A 16992-nucleotide genomic window follows, 5' to 3' on the forward strand; every position below is an offset into this window, starting at 1 on the left:
GGTCTCCCATGCTAGCATGCCTCTGGGTTCACTTCATCCTCTAGGTAGAATCCATATTGCGAGCACAACCAAATTCTCATGCATGCGGAAGCACGAAGAAGGGTTTTTCTTTTTTTTAGGATAACCGCATATTCCTTAACCAGGAAAGGTTGTGTCTCGCAGGCACGCGCCAATATCAATCTGAACCAGCTACGCCACTTTTTTGTGGAAAGAGATGGATATGTTTTTATATCTGTTCGTCCACCCAAGTGGGTTTTGCGTAGGTCCCACCTGTCAAGAGGGGTTTGCAAATAAAAAGGAATCATAAAATGTTTCGCCACTGTGATTCGAAAGAGTGACCTCAACTAACCAGTGCCACATGTAGCGATAGAAGGATGGGCACGTACACGGACATGGACCATTCCTTAGTAGGCTACACGCATAGCCTCTTTGTTTTGCAGGTTGGTTTACCTAGCCGTCTAATCAACTGCCTGCATGCCACTTCTCCCATTTACTTCTCCATTGGGAACCAATTGTCCTAGGCTTCTTCACCTCTCCTTCATTTGCATTCCAACTCCACTAGATTCACATCCTCCTGGAGAAATTCCGAAGCCCCTTTAAATAATCATCTTCTTCAGTTAGACTAGCCATCTTAATCATAATTCTCCAAACCATAACCCTCTAGTCCAGTGGTTCCAAATGGTGAAAGAGATCCCCATGCAGGTTTATAGCGTCAAACATGTCCTCGTCGAAGGCTCGTTGAGCATAGTTGCCACCGTCACCGACCAGCCAAGGGTCATTCTGGAGTGGATCAACAATGTATCCAACTCCCTCAAAAAGTTAGAGATGAAGGTCATCGGTCCCGACGCAGAGTACACGAAGCATGCCACTGGGAAGATCTAACTATTGGGAAACGTTGCATCGAAAACAAAACAAAATCTACACACACGCAAGATCTATCCATGGAGATGCATAACAATGATAGGGGAGAGTGTGTCTACGTAACCTCGTAGACTGTAAGCGGAAGCGTTTGTTAACCGACAGCATGACGGCGTGGTGACAGTGATGGTGAAGCTACCTCCTCAGGGCTTCGCCTAAGCACTATAAAAATATGACCGAGGGACAAAACTGTGGTGGGAGGGTGGGGGGCGCACACGGCTATGCAATTGTCATGGTTATGTGTGGCACCCCCTCCCACATATATAAAGGTGGGGGAGGAGGGAGCATCCAGGAGGCGCCCCCTTACCATATTTGCCAGAGTGGGGAAGGAACGGGGGGAGAGGGAAGGAAGGGGGAGGACGAGTCCCCCCTTTCCTTTCTCCCACTTGGCCGGCTGCCATAGGGGGTGCGCCAGCCCCTTTTGGGTTGGGGTGCTCCCCTCTAATGGCCCAATAGGCCCATTACCCTCCCGGTGGTGTCCGGTACCCTGTCCGGTATTCTGATGACTGCCCCGTACACTCTGAAACACTTTCGGTGTCTGAATACCTTCGTCCTATATCAATCTTTACCTCCCAACCATTCCAGAGCTCCACGTCATGTCCGTGATCTATTCCAGGACACCGAACAACATTCGTTCACCAAATCATATAACTCATATAACACTATCTCGTCAACGAATGTTAAGCGTGCGGACCCTACGGGTTCGGGAACTATGTAGACATGACCGAGAAACCTCTTCGACCAATAACCAATAGAGGAACCTGGATGCCTGTATTGGCTCCTACATATTCTACGAAGATCTTTATCGGTCGAACCTTATGACAACATACGTAATTCCCTTTGTCCATCGGTATGTTACTTGCCCGAGATTCGATCGTCGATATCTTCATACCTAGTTCAATCTCGTTATAGGCAAGTCTCTTTACTCGTTCCGTAATATATCATCTTGTAACTAACTCATTAGTCACTTTGCTTGCAAGGCTTCTTATGATGTGTATTATTGAGAGGGCCTAGAGATACCTCTCCGATACTCAGAGTGACAAATCCCAATCTCGATCTATTCCAACTCAACAAACACCTTCGAAGATACATGTAGAGCATCTTTATGATCACCCAGTTATGTTGTGACGTTTGATAGTGCACAAGGTATTCCACCAGTATCCGGGAGCTGCATAATCTCATAATCGAAGGAATATGTATTTGAAATTAAGAAAGCAATAGAAATAAACTAAATGATCAATATGCTAAGCTAACAGATGGGTCTTGTCCATCACATCATTCTCCTAATGATGTGATCCCGTTATCAAATGACAACACATGTCTATGGTTAGGAAACCTTAACCATCTTTGATCAAAGAGCTAGTCTTGTAGAGGCTTACTAGGGACCCGATATTTGTTTATGTATTCACACATGTATTATGTTTCCGATCAATACAATTCTAGAATGAACTACAAACCTTTATCATGAATAAGGAAATATAAAATAAAAACTTTATTATTACCTGTATGGCATATTTCCTTCAGTCTCCCACTTGCACTAGAGTCAATAATCTAGTTCACGTCGCCATGTGATTAACACCCATAGTTCACATCGCCATGTGATTAAACACGCAAAGAGTACTAAGGTGTGATCATGTTTTGCTTGTGAGAGAAGTTTGTTCAATGGGTCTGTCACATTTAGATCCGTATGTATTTTGCAAATTTCTATGTCTATAATGCTCTACATGGAGCTACTCTAGCTAATTGCTCCCACTTTCAATACGTATCCAGATTGAGACTCAGAGTCATCTGAATCGGTGTCAAAGCTTGCATCGACCTAACCCTTTACGACGAACTCTTTGTCTCCTCCATAACTGAGAAATATTTCCTTAGTCCTCTTAGGCAACTAAGGATAAATTTGACCTCTGTCCAGTGATCTACACCTGGATCAATAGTGTACCCCCTTGCCAAACTCATGGAAAGGTTCACAATAGGTCTGGTACACAATATGGCATACTTTATAGAACCTATGGATGAGGCATAGCAAATGACTTTCATTCTCTCTCTGTCTTCTACAATGGTCGGGCTTTGAGTCTGACTCAATTTTACACCTTGTAAGATAGGCAAGAACCCTTTCTTTGAATGTTCCATTTTGAACTTCTTCAAAACTTTATCAAGGTATGTGTTTTTGTGAAAGTCCTATTAAGCGTCTCGATCTATCCCTATAGATCTTGATGCCCAATATATAAGCAGCTTCACCGAGTTCTTTCATTGGTAAATTCTTATTCAGGTATCCTTTTATGCTATGCAGAGATTCTATATCATTTCCGATCAACAATATGTGATCCACAAATAATATCATAAATGCTACAGAGCTCCCACTCACTTTCTTGTAAATACGGGCTTCACCATAAGTTTGTATAAAACCGTATGCTTTCATCACCTCATCAAAGCGTATATTCCTACTCCGAGATGCTTCCACCACTCCATAGATGGATCGCTAGAGCTTCCGCAATTGGTTAGCACCTTTAGGATCGACAAAACCTTCTGGTTGCATCATATACAACTCTTCTTTAAGAAATCCATCAAGGAATGCAGTTTTGACGTCCATTTGCCTGATTTCATAATTTTAAATTGCGGCAATTGCTAACATGATTCGGACTGACTTAAGCATCGCTATGGGTGAGAAGGTCTCATCGTAGTGAACCCCTTAAACTTGTAGAAAACCTTTCATGACAAGTCAAGTTTTGTAGATGGTGACATGTAACGCCCCGGATACAACTTTCCATATTTGTAACTCCGACTCTTGCCTTTTCCGGAGATGCGATACGATATTCCCTTCGTGGTTGGGTTTTTGTCTTTGTTTTTCTTTTTTTTCATGTCATGCATTTCATATCATGTCATCATGTGCATCACATTTGCATACGTGTTCCTCTCATGCATCCGAGCATTTTCCCGTTGTCCGTTTCACAATCCGACACTCCCACATGCACCGGCGCACCCCTCTTGTCTCTTTTCATGAGCAGGAGAAAACATTATAGGAATGGGCCAAGATTTGTCAAGTGGCCTTGGCACACCACCGGTAGACCGCCTGTCAAATTTCGTTCCATTTGGAGGCCGTTTGATGCTCCAATGGTTAACTGGGTAACCGCAAAAGCCCCTTGTGTGTTGCAGCCCAACACCCCTCCAAAACAGGCCAATAACCCATCTAAACCATCTCCATGTCCTCCGTCATCAGATCACGGCCGTGTGGGCGAAAACCGCACCTCATTTGGGCACTTCAAACTCCCTCTACCTATAAATATGTGTCTCCCTCCAAAATTTCGCGCAGATGAACCCTAGCAAACTTCCCACTCCGCCGCCGGACATGTCCGCCTGCGCCGGACACATCCACCGGCCGCGTCACCCTGACCAATGGCGTCACGCCATGTCAGCCACCACCACCCCCACAGCCAATCCAGGCGCGCCACCTGTCCCGCCGCCCATTCCACCCCGCCGCCGCAGCCGTGCGGGCCCGCGAGACCATGGCCGGCCTGCCCAGGGCCAGATCGGTGCGCCACCGCCAACCGCCCCGCTCCCTGCGGCTCCTTGCCGGCGTTCGCCGCCTCGCCACAGCAACCTCGCGCCGGCCACCGGAGCCGTTGACCCCACCGTCAAACGCCATCACCGCCCCGCCATGGTTGGCCACGGAAGCTCGCCGGGACTCCCCGCCGGCTGACCTCCCGCGATGGAGCGCCGCCACGGCACCTCGTCCTCCCCGCCAATAACCAGATTCGGCCACTCCAACCCCCATCCGGCCACCCTGGCCCCGTCTCCATCCATTCTCCGCCCCTGCGCCGCCGTACCGCCGTCTGCCGTCGCCGGGCTCCCGTCACCATGATTCTGCTCCTTCCCCCTCGTCCCCGCACGCGGATGCGTGCATGGGCAGCAGCCCGTTCCAGTTCAACTTGCCAGCCACGGCCCAGCACCGGCTCCGCTGGCCCACCTCGTCTCTCCTCGGATTGGGCCGAAGCCCAAGGGTGAGCGCCCTCTAAATCCCGCCAGAGCGTCTTTTAGCTTACCCGTGCTCATTCTGATTTTGTCTATGTCCTGAGTTTCCAGTATTTTTATGCTTCCTTCATCGCATCATATGTCCATGCTTGTGACTCCAAATGATGCATATGATATGTTGAATTTTTCGCCTCATTGAGCTCTTCATGTTAGAAGCATTTACATGCATGATACTGTCTGTTATGATTCCATTTTCATTGATAAAAGAGTGCTATAAAATGTTAGTCGCTGGTGCTTATCAGATCATGAGGTTTTGTCATTTTTGTTGCATTTGATGTGTGCATCGTATGAGCTTGAGGTCTACATATGTTTTGATCTACATCATGTCATCTTTACAGAGGTGCTTGTCTTGTATTTTGTGATCTTTTTGGTGACTAGCACAAGCATGCAAACTAGGCTCCACAATGTTGCTGTTTTCAGGGACTTAGGATTTTGCTGAGTCTTTTCCTGTTGTTATTTTGATGCCATGTAAACTTGATGCTACAATGATATCCATGCTTATTTTGAGATACTTCAGTTAGGGTGTTTTGAACATGTGGTTATGCTCTATCCATCCATGCCCCTGTTTTCAATTATGGAGTTCCCTAGAATGTCTTGTTCTTTCTCTACTTTTGCTATAAAATGTTCTTGGCAGAATGTTAACATGTTAATCAATATTGCCATGGTTGTTATTTGTGATCCATGCATCCTATGAACTTGCTATTGCCATGGTTAGCTTCATGAACCTGTTATCTTGCTATTGGTAAGCTTATATTGTCATGCAATGCTTTGTTGTGAGTGGTTTGAGCTCGAAAAGTAGCTATCATAATTCTGTTTATGCCATGCTCTGTTTTTCTGCGAAGTCTAAAACTGTTAATAGAACTTGCTATGTTTACATGGGTGCCATCATATCTTTTGTGCCTTTGTGGCAAAAGTTCAGTAAGGGACTTTTGATCTATGCTTCTAGTAGAATCATGCAATGCCTTAGTTTGCTATGATATGTTCCTATAGCATGATGTTTGCTTGCTCTAAACATTGCTCCTTTATGTTGTTTTGACATGTTAGTATTTTCACAAGTTTGTGATGCTGATATCTTTTGCACTTTTTCCATGCTTATTTGAACCTATTCTATTGTGATTTAGCCGTAGCTCAGTGTTCATGTTTTTTCAAGCATCTCTTGTACATCACTGCCATATGCTTTGTTGTTATGTTGGAGTGCAGTAGCTTAGTTTCTTGTTGCATTCTAAGTGGCATCATGCTGTTAATCGCAGTTTTGTGTCATTCTTGTTTTGCTTGCCATTTGCAAACCGTGCATGATCTTTATATCGATTGCACCCGAAATCATCTCTTCTTTCCAGCGGCATACTTGGTTTGCCAAGTTGATGCCTTTATCATTCTTTCCCTTCCGGAGCACGCATATGCATTGCATATCATGTCTTGCACATCATGCCATGTTCTGCATCATGTTGCTTGTGCATTGCACCGTGATTGATTGTTGTTCCTTTGCTTGTGTTCTTGCTTTAGGTAGAGCCGGGAGATGAGTACGGGACCGAGGAACCTGTTGAGTACGTTTACGAGGATCAAGCTTTCAACAACTCTGAGAACTTTCCAGGCAAGATGACCATACCCTCGAAATCACTTCTATCTTTGCTTGCTAGTTGTTCGTTCTATCGCTATGTCACGCTACCTACCACTTGTTACATCATGCCTCCCATATTGCCATGTCAAGCCTCTAACCCACCTTTCCTAGCAAACTGTTGTTTGGCTATGTTACCTCTTTTGCTCAGCCCCTCTTATAGCGCTGCTAGTTGCAGGTGAAGAAGAAGCTTGTTGCATGTTGGAACATGGATTTGTTGGGATATCATTATTATATCTTATTTACTTTAATGCATCTATATACTTGGTAAAGGGTGGAAGGCTTGGCCCTATGCCTGGTGTTTTGTTCCACTCTTGCCGCCCGAGTTTCCGTCATAACTGTGTTATGTTCCTTGATTTTGCGTTCCTTACGCGGTTGGGTGTTATGGGAACCCCTTGACTGTTCGCTTTGAATAAAACTCCTCCAGCAAGGCCCAACCTTGGTTTTACCATTTGCCACCTAGGCCTTTACCATTGGGTTCCGCGGACTCAAGGGTCATCTTGATTTTAAACCCCCGGTCTAGTGCTCCTTTGAGTGTTGGTCCAAAACAGAGCCACTTGCAGCACTACCTCGGGGAAACTTGAGGGTTGGTTTTAGTTGTACGTAGTGTTCATCTGGTGTGCACTGAGAATGAGATATGTGCAGCTCCTATTGGGGTTTGTCGGCACATCCGGGCGGTCTTGCTGGTCTTGTTTTGCCATTGCCGAAATGTCTTGTAAGCGGGATTCCGAGACTGATCGGGTCTTTCCGGGAGAAGGAATATCCTTCTTTGACTGTGAGCGCTTGTGATGGGCTAAGTTGGGACACCCCTGTAGGGAATAAACTTTCGAGAGCCGTGCCCATGGTTACGTGGCAGATAGGAATTTGTTAATATCTGGTTGTAGAGAACTTGACACTTAACTTAATTAAAATGAATCAACCGTATGTGTAGCCGTGATGGTCTCTTTTCGGCGGAGTCCCGGAAGAGAACATGGTCTCGGGTTATGCTTGAACGTAAGTAGCTTCAGGATCACTTCTTGATCACCCCTTGCTTCTCGACCGTTGCGCTGCTTCTCTTCTCGCTCTTATTTGCATATGTTAGCCACCATAGATGCTAGTGCTTGCTGCAGCTCCACCTCACTACCTTTTCCTACCCATAAGCTTAAATAGTCTTGATCTCGCGGGTGTGAGATTGTTGAGTCCTCGTGTCTCGAGGATACTTCCAAACAGGTGTAGGTGCCGAGGATACCAGCGCTGGTGACGATACCGAATTCAAGTGGGAGTCCGACGAGGATTCGGGCCGTTACTATGTTTCTTTTCCGTATGATTGGTAGTGGAGCCTAGTTGGGACAATCGGGGATCTAGCGTTTGGGGTTGTCTTCCTTTAGGTTTGTTCCATAGTCGGACCTTTGATTGTACCTTGGATGATGTATGGATTATTTATGTATTGTGTGAAGTGGCAGTTGTAAGCCAACTCTTTATCCCTATCTTATTCAGTACATGGGATGTGTGAAGATTACACCTCTTGCGACAAGCCTACCATGCGGTATGCCTCTAAGTCGTGCCCCGACACGTGGGATATATAGCCGCATTGTGGGTGTTTTAAGTTGGTAATCAGAGCCTTCCCCGACTTAGGAGCCCCCCTGCTTGATCGAATTGCTGACGTTGTTGAGTCTAGAACAAATTGTTTTGAGTCATAGGATTATATATATCAGAGTGTAGGATTCTTTTTACTCCTCAGTCCCTTCGTCGCTCTGGTGAGGCCTCCTAACTAGAAATTTTGACTCTTCTCTTCTCAATTTTCACGAAAAAAAAATTTAGGATCACGCGGGTATCTTGGAATCGTTATGATAGTCTTGTGACGAGAACATTGTTCTTGGTGCCTCCTGACATTTAGGGGTGGTGGCAGTGTCCTGGGGAGTTGAGCTCCAAGATGTTGTCGTCACAATTTTATTGTTGAAGTTCTGTAATACCTGAGTTTCCCCGACATTGAAAATCTCTTTTATGCAGTTGTTGGTGAGATAACCTCGACGCCACCCAGTACTGAGGCGGGAGTTTGGGAGTATTACCATAACTCGTATAACGGATGCTTTTCGAAGGTTGAGGTATATGATTTCCGAAGGTTTCTTGGTTATGTGTTGAAGCATGGATACAGCTGGATGTAGGAATTGTTAGTTTGGGTGAGATATTATGCTTCCCCTGTATCTTCAACACCTGATTGCATAACTAGAAAGTTTTGGTAGTTTATAAGTGGGAATTCAAGTAGCTCCTATAATATCTTTCCAACGGACACATGATACGATATGGGATCTATCATATGTTTGTTCCAATCCTTTGTTTTGTTTTTAGTTGTGGTATTCGAGTTGCTTCAATGTCAAGTGTTGATTCCATACCTTTCCTAAGCGATGCTCTCATATTTCTATGAGAGTATTAATCCTTATTGATCATCAAGGTTGTCATCTCAATTCTATTTTCCAACCGGTGTGCTTCTCTTCAAGTGGGTTCGATAATTTTCAACATCTGCAAGATCATTTCTAAGTTCTCCCAATAGTGTTTGTTTCATCCGTCCCAAATTGCCTTTGTTTTTTCCTGCCCTTCCAACCCTTTTTCCTTCAAGGAATCGGATGTCTTAATCAAGCATCCATTTTATTGCTGTGAAGTCTCTTTATTATTTTTCTTCAATGTTCTTATCCGGTGATTCTCATGAAGATTCTAACGGAGCTTCAAGTTCAACATTCTTCGTTCTTTTCCTTATCCGGTGGATTCAATGCAAGCTTTCGGTGTTGATCATATCTTTTTCATTGGTTCACATGCTTTCCTTGTTGGAAGTTCTTACAGAAGACTCTCTTATTTATTAACCTCTCGCTATGCAATTGTTCCGGAGTGCTGAAGACATCTTAGAAGATTCGCGTTTCCATTGCTAATTCGTTCAGGATATCTCGATGTTTTTATCTCTTTCGAGCCATTTAATTCAACCGGTGCAATCTCTCTTCAAAATCGATCAACGGTGTATCTCTTGAGTGGGCCCTAACCCACAGGTCTTTTCCCAGGATCATACCTATCTCTTCTTTTTCCGGAGTTATTCTCAAATTAATTTAAAAGTTTGACATAAGAATAAATTATCATCAGTCAAATGTTTTTCTCCAAGATCCTTCAAATTCTTTTCATTATTGATTCAACCTTTATATTCTTCATTATTCCGGAGTGTCTCAATAGTTCAGGGTGTTGTTTCTCGTCGTCATTCTCGGATTTTGAAGACCGAAGAAGAGTTCGTCTTATATCCTTACGCGTTCTTTCAAAGATTCGTGAGTCTAGCTTGATACCATCCTCTCATAATTGTTTTCGATTGTGAGAATTCTTTTCAACCATCCGGAGCAATTCAGGAGTCTTTTCAATCTAATTCTCTGAAGACCATCATTTCGGGTTTATTCATTCTCAGCTTTCAGCTCTCATTCTCCAAATCTTACTGGTGCACCGCTCAAGTATTCTCTAGTCAGTTCATGATCTCTTCGTTTCACTTGTATCTAAATTCTCTCAAGTATCTTCGTTTTTTTTCTAATTCTTCCCGGTGATTTGTGCCTTTGCTACTTTCATTTTCAATTCTTACGGTGGTTCATTCAAGATTTCTCTGCCTTCGTTATCATATCAATTCATTCGTTGTTCCCAAACCCCACCGGTGGATCCATCAAGACCTTCTCAAGTTTGCGCTATATCTCTCTTAATCCTTTCTAAGAGAATAAGTAGTATGCCAAATCCGTTGCTTGTCATCAATCTAAATTGGTGAAGGATCCGCATAACATAATTATTATTCTTGCTTCATCCAAGTGTTTAATTCTTTCTTCCAGAGTTCGTCCATGATATCAATTCTCGGTTTCTAGTTGTTCATATTTCTTATCTGAAGTTCCAGGTTCTCCGCATTATCTTGTTGTGAAGCTCCATCTAAATCTTCGCAAGGCTTCACCTTGTGTTTTCATCTTCTCTTTCTTTCTATCATCCTTGTATTACCGGAGTTCTTCGTGGAGGCTCTACATGATGGTTCACCAAGAAATTAATTCCTTCTCGAAGTGTTCATCAAGATTCTCTTCAGAGGAGCTCAAGTATTCCTCATCTTGCATTTCAAAGTTCAATCCCTTCTCCCTTATCTTTTGAGGTGATGTTGCTCTCTTCACTCATCCTCTCGAATTGTGAGGATCGTGTTCTCTTCGTACTTATCCATTTAACCGGAGTGTTGTGTCCTCTACTAAAGTTCTTTTCATCTTATCAAGGTTTCCTTCTCTTTCTACCGCAGTGCTCTCAATTGTGTTCAACTCCGTTGTGTTCTTTCTTTCAACTTTTCAACCTCTCAAGGTTCGTGGTTTCACTTGTTTGTCGAAGAAGCAACTTAGTTTACCTCTCCTTTTCCTTTTCTGTTTTTCCCTCCGGTGCCATGATAGATCTCGGGACGAGATCCTCTCGTAGTGATGGAGTGTTGTAACACCCCGGATACAACTTTCCATATTTGTAACTCCGACTCTTGCCTTTTCCGGAGATGCGATATGATATTTACTTCGTGGTTGGGTTTTTGTATTTGTTTTGCTTTTTGTTCATGTCATGCATTTCATATCATGTCATCATGTGCATCGCATTTGCATACGTGTTTGTCTCATGCATCCGAGCATTTTCCCTATTATTCATTTCGCAATCCGACACTCCCACATGCACCGGCGCACCCCTCTTGTCTCTTTTTGTGAGCGGGAGAAAACCGTTCTCGGAATGGGTCGAGATTTGTCAAGTGGCCTTGGTACACCACCGATAGACCGCCTATCAAATTTCGTTCCATTTGGAGGCCGTTTGATGCTCCAACGGTTAACCGGGTAATCGCAAAAGCCCCTTGTGTGTTGCAGCCCAACACCCCTCCAAAACAGCCCAATAACCGATCTAAACCATCTCCAAGTCCTCCGTCGTCGGATCACGATCGTGTGGGCGAAAACCGCACCTCATTTGGGGACTCCAAACTCCCTCTACTTATAAATATGTGTCTCACTCCGAAATTTCGCGCAGATGAACCCTAGCAAACTTCCCACTTCGCCGCCGGTTGTGTCCGCCAGCACCGGCAGCATCCACTGGCCGCATCACCACGACCAATGGCGTCGCGCCACGTCAGCCACCACCGCCTCCGTAGCCAATCCAGGCGCGCCACCTGTCCAGCCGCCCATTCCACCCCGCCGCCGCAGCCGCGAGGGCACGCGAGCCCACGGCCGGCCCGCCCGGGGCCAGATCGGTGCGCCGCCGCCAACCACGCGCCCCGCTCCCTGTGGCTCCTCGCAGGTGTTCGCCGCATCACCCCGGCAACCTCGCGCCGACCACTGGAGCCGTTGACATCACCGTCAACCGCCATCGCCGCCCCGCCATGGTTGGCCATGGAAGCTCGCCGGGAGACCCCGCCGGCTGACCTCCCGCGCTGGAGCGCCGCCACGGTGCCTCGTCCTCCCCGCCATTGACCAGATCCGGCCGCTCCAGCCCCGATCTGGCCACCCCAGCTCCATCTCCATCCATTCTCCGCCAGGCTCCCGTCGCCATGATTCTGCGGCGTCTCGCTCGTCCCCGCGCGCGGACGCGTGCATGGGCCGCAGCCCGCTCCGGTTCGGCCTGCCAGCCACGGCCCAGTGCCGGCTCCGCTGGCCCACCTCGTCTCTCCTCTGATTGGGCCGAAGCCAAAGGGTGAGAGCCCTCTAAATCCTGCCCGAGCATTTTTTAGCTTACCCGCGCTCATTTTGATTTTGTCTAAGTCCTGAGTTTCTAGTATTTTTATGCTTCCTTCATCACATCATGTCTCCATGCTTGTGAGTCCAAATGATGCATATGATATGTCGAATTGTTCGCCTCCTTGAGCTCTTCACGTTAAAAGCATTTCCATGCATGACACTGTATGTTATGATTCCATTTTCATTGATGCAAGAGTGCTATAAAATGGTAGCCGCTAGTCCTCATCAGATCATGAGGTTTTGTCATTTTTGTTGCATTTGATGTGTGCATCGTATGAGCTTGAGGTCTACATATGTTTTGATCTACATCATGTCATCTTTACAGAGGTGCTTGTCTTGTATTTTGTGATCTTTTTGGTGACTAGCACAAGCATGCAAACTAGGCTCCACAATGTTGCTGTTTTCAGGGACTTAGGATTTTGCTGAGTCTTTTCCTGTTGTTATTTTGATGCCATGTAAACTTGATGCTACAATGATATCCATGCTTATTTTGAGATACTTCAGTTAGGGTCTTTTGAACATGTTGTTATGCTCTATCCATCCATGCGCCTGTTTGCAATTATGGAATTCCCTAGAATGTCTTGTTCTTGCTCTACTTTTTCTGTAAAATGTTCCTAGCAGAATGTTAACATGTTAATCAATATTGCCATGGTTGTTGTTTGTGATCCATGCATCCTATGAACTTGCTCTTGCCATGGTTAGCTTCGTGAACCTATTATATTTCTATTGGTATGCTTATATTGTCATGCAATGCTTTGTGGTGAGTGGTTTGAGCTTGCAAAGTAGCTATCATAATTCTGTTTATGCCATGCTCTGTTTTTCTGTAAAGTCTGAAACTGTTAATAGAACTTGCTATGTTTACATGGGTGCCATCATATCTTCTGTGCATTTTTGGCTCATGTTTAGTAAGGGACTTTTGATCTATGCTTTTAGCAGAATCATGCCACACCTTGGTTTGCTATGATATGTTCCTGTAGCATGATGTTTCCTTGGTCTAAACATTGCTCCCTGATGTTGTTTTAACATGTTAATATTTTCACTAAGTCTGTGATGTTGATATCTTTTGCACTTTTTCCATGCTTGTTTGAACCTGTTCTATTGTGATTTAGCCGTTGCTCAGTGTTCATGTTTTGTCAAGCATCTCTTGTAAATCGCTTCCATATGCTTTGTTGTTATGTTGGAGTGCAGTAGCTTAGTTTCTTGTTGCATTCTAAGTGGCATCATGCTGTTAATTGTTCTTTTGCGTCATTCTTGTTTTTCTTGCCTTTTGCAAACTGTGCATCCGTTTCCGGTGATCTTTATATTGATTTCACCCGAAATCATCTCTTCTTTCCAGCGGCATACTTGGTTTGACAAGTTGATGCCTTGATCATTCTTTCCCTTTTGGAGCATGCATATGCATTGCATATCATGTCCTGCACATCATGCCATGTTTTGCATCATGTTGCTTGTGCATTGCATCGTGATTGATTGTTATTCCTTTACTTGTGTTCTTGCTTTGGGTATAGCTGGGAGACGAGTACGGGACCGAGGAACCTGTTGAGTACGCTTATGAGGATCAAGCTTTCAACAACTCTCAAAACTTTGCAGGCAAGATGACCATACCCTAGAAATCACTTCTATCTTTGCTTGCTAGTTGTTTGTTCTATCGCTATGTCGCGCTACCTACCACTTGTTACATCATGCCTCCCATATTGCCAAGTCAAGCCTCTAACCCACCTTTCCTAGCAAACCGTTGTTTGGCTATGTTACCGCTTTTGCTCAGCCCCTCTTATAGCGCTGCTATTAGCAGGTGAAGAAGAAGTTTGTTCCATGTTGGAACATGGATTTGTTGGGATAGCATTATTATATCTTATTTACTATAATACATCTATATACTTGGTAAAGGGTGGAAGGCTCGGCATTATGCCTGGTGTTTTGTTCAACTCTTGCCGCCCTAGTTTCCGTCATACCGGTGTTATGTTCCTTGATTTTGCGTTCCTTACGCGGTTGGGTGTTATGGGAACCACTAGATAGTTCGCTTTGAATAAAACTCCTCCAGCAAGGCCCAACCTTGGTTTTACCATTTGCCACCTAAGCCTTTTCCCTTGGGTTCCACGGACTCAAGGGTCATCATTATTTTAAACCCCTGGGCCAGTGCTCCTCTGAGTGTTGGTCCAAAATAGAGCCACTTGCAGCGCCACCTCGGGGAAACTTGAGGGTTGATTTTAGTTGTACGTAGTGTTCATCCGGTGTGCCCTGATAACGAGATATGTGCAGCTCCTATCGGGATTTGTCGGCACATCCGGGCGGTCTTGCCGGTCTTGTTTTACCATTGTCGAAATGCCTTGTAACCGGGATTCCGAGACTGATCGGGTCTTTCCGGGAGAAGGAAGATCCTTCGCTGACCGCGAGAGCTTGTGATGGGCTAAGTTGGGACACCCCTGCATGGTATAAACTTTCGAGAGCCGTGCCCGCGATTATGTGGCAGATGGGAATTTGTTAATATCTAGCTGTAGAGAACTTGACACTTAACTTAATTAAAATGAATCAACCGTGTGTGTTGCCGTAATGGTCTCTTTTCGGCGGATTTCGGGAAGAGAACATGGTCTCAGGTTATGCTTGAATATAAGTAGCTTCAGGATCACTTCTTGATCACCCCTACCTTCTTGACCATTGCGTTACTTCTCTTCTCGCTCTTATTTGCGTATGTTAGCCACCATAGATGCTAGTGCTTGCTGCAGCTCCAACTCACTACCTTTTCCTACCCATAAGCATAAATAGTCTTAATCTCGCTGGTGTGAGATTGCTGAGTCATCGTGACTCACGGATACTTCCAAACAGGTGCACGTGTCGAGGATACCAGCGCAAGTGACGATACCGAACTCAAGTGGGAGTTCGACGAGGATTCAGGCTGTTACTATGTTTCTTTTCCGGATGATCGGTAGTGGAGCCCAGTTGGGATGATCGGGGATCTAGCATTTGGGGTTGTCTTCCTTTATTTTGGTTCCATAGTCGGACCTTTGATTGTACCTTGGATGATGTATGGATTATTTATGTATTGTGTGAAGTGGCGATTGTAAGCCAACTCTTTATCCCTTTCTTATTCAGTGCATGGAATGTGTGAAGATTACCCCTCTTGCGACAAGCCTACCACGCGACTATGCCTCTAAGTCGTGCCTCGACACATGGGAGATATAGCCGCATTGTGGGTGTTTCATGACATTACCATCAGCGTCTGTCTTCTTCTTGAAGATCCATTTATTCTCAATGGCTTGCCGATCATCGGGCAAGTCCACCAAAGTGCACACTTTGTTCTCATACATGGACCCTATCTCAGATTTCATGGCCTCAAGCCATTTAGTGGAATCCGTGCTCATCCTAGCTTCTTCAAAGTTCGTAGGTTCACCATGGTCTAATAACATGACTTCGAGGACAGGATTATCGTACCACTCTGGTGCGGAACGTGCTCCGTTCGACCTACGAGGTCCAGTAGTAACTTAATCTTAAGTTTCATGATCATCATCATTAGCTTCCTCTCTAGTTGGTGTAGGTATCATGGGAACGGATTTCTCTGATGTGCTACTTTCCAATTCGTGAGAAGGTACAATTACCTCATCAAGTTCTACTTTCCTTCCACTCACTTCTTTCGAGAGAAATTACTTCTCTAGAAAGGTTCCATTCTTGGCAACAAAGATCTTGCCTTTGGATCTGTGGTAGAACGTGTGACCAATTGTTTCCTTAGGGTATCCTACGAAGACGCACTTCTCTGATTTGGTTCGAGCTTATCAGGCTGAAGCCTCCACTACAAAAAGAATACACTTCCGTGATGATACGTGTTTGTCATAGTTGGTCACGTTTTCTGTCATGCATGTACATCCATGACGATTTTATGATAGAGTCAAGATACTCATACCTGTGTTGTCGTAGAAGTGTTCCATGACATTACCAAAATTATCATCACGGAAGTGTCCACTTCCATCATGATAAATTGCGCGTCATAGAAGTGCTTTCGTCAAGGGTGACCGACACGTGGAATCCACCGTAACGGGTTGCCCTTAACCTATCGGGTTCCGGTTTAGATCCGATAACCTGCTAACAGCCCAGACCAATGGGGATTTTCCACGTGTAAAATTCTCATTGGCTGGAGGAACCACATGTCGGCTCACTGTTGGGACAGATGCCATCCACTCATTGGATAGGACGCGCCTATGATAGATCGACACGTGGAACGGCCCAACAGCGGCCCATTCCAGTGAAAAAGGCTGGCCCAGTAAGAATTAGCAGGCTAGGCCATATAAGGCCTACTTGTGTCAAGTCCATTTAAGCCCACGTCCCATACGAGATGCGCCAATTCGGCCCGTCAACGGCCTGTTAATGGTTTGACACCATTGCATCCCATCCTCAGTTCGAGCCCGTTAACAGCCCGCTATATATTTTGGTTGAATATCGGCCTGATGTGTTTTTGGCTTGTTAATGGCCCATTCATGGGATGGGCCAATTTTCAAGATGTACATCTTTCGGCCTTTTAGCGGCCCATTTAAGTGTTGGGCTAATTTCGGGCCCGTCGTGTCTTTTAGCCTGTTTGACGGCCCATAAGTGAGTTGGCCCATTTGCAGTCGGACCTAAGTTTTGGTCTTTTAACATCCCATGCTCTTCATGGTCCAATACCAAACCGGTTTCTCTTTCGGCTTGCTAAAGGCCCACAACACAGTTGGGCCATTTACA

Source organism: Triticum urartu, chromosome 5A (assembly GCF_056163025.1).
Source record: "Triticum urartu cultivar PI428250 chromosome 5A, HENAU_Tu73, whole genome shotgun sequence".
Lineage (NCBI taxonomy): Eukaryota > Viridiplantae > Streptophyta > Magnoliopsida > Poales > Poaceae > Triticum > Triticum urartu.